General features: G+C 25.7%; 1 non-coding gene across 1 annotated transcript; it reads right to left on the minus strand.

Moving 5' to 3' along the window:
* Positions 1–2,589: 2,589 nt before the first annotated feature.
* Positions 2,590–2,662, minus strand: Trnav-aac (transfer RNA valine (anticodon AAC)). The gene has a single exon. It is a non-coding gene; the product is annotated as a tRNA-Val (tRNA).
* Between the last annotated feature and the right edge of the window lie 893 nt (positions 2,663–3,555).

Consider the following 3,555-nt stretch of genomic DNA (forward strand, 5'->3'; position numbering starts at 1 on the left):
CAATGGATTGTATGTAGCAATCAATGTAAACAAAAAACAAATACTTAGTAATCATGTGAATTACAGTATAAAGCAATGTAGAGAACATTTCGTCGGCAATTTCTTCATGCCTCTGTAGCTCAGTTGGTAGAGCGTCCGCCTAGAAAGCGGTAGGTCACTGGTTCGAGTCCAGTTCGAGGAGAAAAATATTTTTAATGAATAATTTTTCTGCCTTTAACTCGTTCCTTTGATTACGTCATCCATCTGTTCTGCAGTTGCATGAGGAAATTTCCATTAAGATAAAATACATTGAAAAGTTTTAGTTGAATTCAAATTTTTATTATGATTGATTTAAAATATTTACCGCCTTTCAAAAAATTTTGACTCATTTAAATATTTATTTCTTTATCTGTCATATCCTTTCAATTTTTATCTTTTAGAATACATAAAACCTGACCTACATTTTTTGATACCTTCATGTTTTAAATATCCTTAGCATCAAAATATGATCCTTAATTATACAATGTATAGTCAAAAAGTATATATATTTCAAAATATGTGCCTATAATGAAAATTATATATAAAATATACTATTTTTTTTTATTTTATACAATAACAACAATTAAAATGTATTTAAATGATAAATCTTTGGAAAAACTTCGAAAATTAAAAATTCAAAATAGTTAAAGAGAATGTGATGAAAAGAAGTTGATTTTTCAAAGGAATTCTCAAAGTTTATGTATATATAATAAAATAAATAAAAATTCTGCTTTTACACATAAAATAAATTTTTTTTTTTCATAATTTATATTGCAGATTTTTGGAATTGACCAAACAAACTGTAGGATAGTTTTTTAAAAAATATAAAAACATAAAATTTTAATTAAAGTAAAAAGTTTTTCTGACATTAGTTAAGAAAATCCAACATTACTATAAATCGCAAACTGTAATATTTATTTATAATGTGGTGCACAGTGCTTTATTTGGCATGTTAATTACATGAACATATTAAAAAGAAAGGTTTGAATTAACAAACGTTATACCTGTACATTAGGTATTCGGCAGCCAATTGTACGGTAAAGAAATTAAATGTGATTCCACCACCATTAATCTAGTACTAAAAGTTATTTACTAATAGTATGCCACAGAAACAAGATTTATGATAGAAAATTTTCAATTTATTATGATTTGTGTCATGAATTTTGCTCGTAATATAATAATAATGAATAGATATAATATTTGTGCCCAGAATATTTTAAACAGGTATTGTAGTCCAACACCTGCATTACAAACTGACAGGCAAAAATATAATGCAATTTTTCAAACTTTCAACCACACTGAATGTAATATTATTGCTTTTAATTAAAATTATCCATCTTTTTTTTTTATTTTAGTAATTCACAATTTTAATAATTTATTTTTAAAGGAAATATTTTAATTATACAAACAACTTTATTGTGTGTTATACAGATTATCCTTAATTATTAAGTATAAAAGTTAAAAATTTTATTACAGGCAAGAAATTAAATAAAATCACTTACCGTTACAAAAAAAGTGTATTTATCTACATACATACTTTTACAAAGCATTTGATTTTACTTTTATTACAGAAACCAAGAGAAACACAACTTTTCTTCAGAAATTTTTAACAAAAACCCCCTTTACTTGATCCTTTATTTAATTAATTTGTTTATATTTAAAGAGAACAAAAATTCTCATTCAAAGATCCTTTATCAAATGGTTAACAGCTTTGAAAATTACCAAAAAAAATTAAAGCAAAACCTATCATTTTATTAACTCTATAACACGATGATCGATTTTCGAGGGAGCCAAAGTTGAAAATAAATTTTTGGGTAAAAGAAACTTGGAATTTATATTTTAATTTCTGACAACAAAAATAATCAGTGTCCTGAGAAATGTTCAGTGTTCAGTACATTATTCTACTTCTGAAATCAATTGTTTGTTAATGTCGAAAATCAGCTGAATTCTGGCTTATGCTGCTTACCATTAAAGAGAAAACTATGTTGAAAAAATTAAAAGCCTGGTTCAAAATAAAAGTTATTTTCAACTATTATTTCATATGTGTGAAATTTAAAAAATATTTGTGGTCTTCAAGACAACAATAACAGGTTCTATAACTTTTAAAGAATGGGATGGCGGGTAAAAAATTTAGAGCGGGGATAGAAAAAAAATATCTACAAAGGATTCATTTGTGATTGAATTTTAAATATTTTATCTTAAAAGTGTAAAAACTCAAAACTATTGAACAAGCTCATTTTTTCGAAGTTTTATTAGACATGTACTAAAACTTAAGTAATTTCGGTTGATCATGAATTTTATTCATCACTCTTGAGTTAAATAAAAATATTTATTTTAATTTACATCTAAATTAATAAATTGATATTTTAAGGACTTCTTTGGTATTTTAGGCAATCTGAGATTCATACCAATTGGGTAAATTAGTTTACTAAAATAATTGCACATTTCTACTGATTCTTCATCCATTTTTAATTTCCACTGACAGCTATCATTGATTTCTTACACATTCTTCTTTTTATCTCAAGTTCTAATAAAATTAACAAATAAATAAATTCAAAAAAAAAGTCAATTTGTTTCCGCCTGGGATCGAACCAGAGACCTACCGCGTGTTAGGCGGATGTGATAACCACTACACCACGGAAACCATATGTATGTTGTATTAAAACAATGTAAATAAAATAAATAAAACAAAAGGAATAAAATATAATGTGTTGACTCATAGTTTAAGGATATTTTTACAAAAAATATAAAAGAAAAACAAAGTTTTTCTGTATTTTTCGTTTTTGGTTTTTCTTTTTTTGTATTTTCCTAGTAATGTTCAAAAAATGTCGGCTCTACAATAAAAAACATTAATATTTTTATAAGGACGACGATAGATTTATTTTCTGTTTCTTTATATTTTCAATCTACATGGTTTCGCATACTGCTTTTTATTATTTAGCAATTTTCGAGCAACATTGGAAAAGATATAGTCATTAGTTTCCTCTGTCCGTATGCTTGCTCACAAAAATTCTATATACTTTAAGATAGAAAGCTAAAATTTTGCACACAAATAGAACTTTACTAAAAACTAATTTTTCTAGATGAAAATTTTTACCTACTTCACATCTTCTGTAAAGTTTTCAACATAATCCTAAGTTTTTCATCATAATCCTAAAAATCCTATTTTTCGACAATTTTCGAAACTATACAAACAGAAAGTTCTCCGCCTTCCTCCTCTTCTAAGCTCACCTCATCTCATCAAACTAGTAAAATTTTTAATTTCAGTAAACTCCAAGCTTTTACAAATTTCGATAGAAAGCTTAATTAATCCTCAAATTCGACCATTTTGTTAACATTTCTCTTAATTTTTCGTTTATTCCCCTAAAAGTATGCAATTATTTTTCAATGCGTAATCAGGCTTAAAATGAGAATATTATTTCAGTAGCAGATGCTTTAAAAAAGAAAAAATCGATTTCTCTTGTTTAAGGAAAAATTGTTGGTTCTTTGTAAATAATTTATTTGACCCAAATTTACATTTATATCGTTTCCCTTACA

Source organism: Condylostylus longicornis, unplaced genomic scaffold (assembly GCF_029603195.1).
Source record: "Condylostylus longicornis isolate FDR11 unplaced genomic scaffold, ASM2960319v2 ptg000040l, whole genome shotgun sequence".
NCBI classification, from domain to species: Eukaryota; Metazoa; Arthropoda; class Insecta; order Diptera; family Dolichopodidae; genus Condylostylus; species Condylostylus longicornis.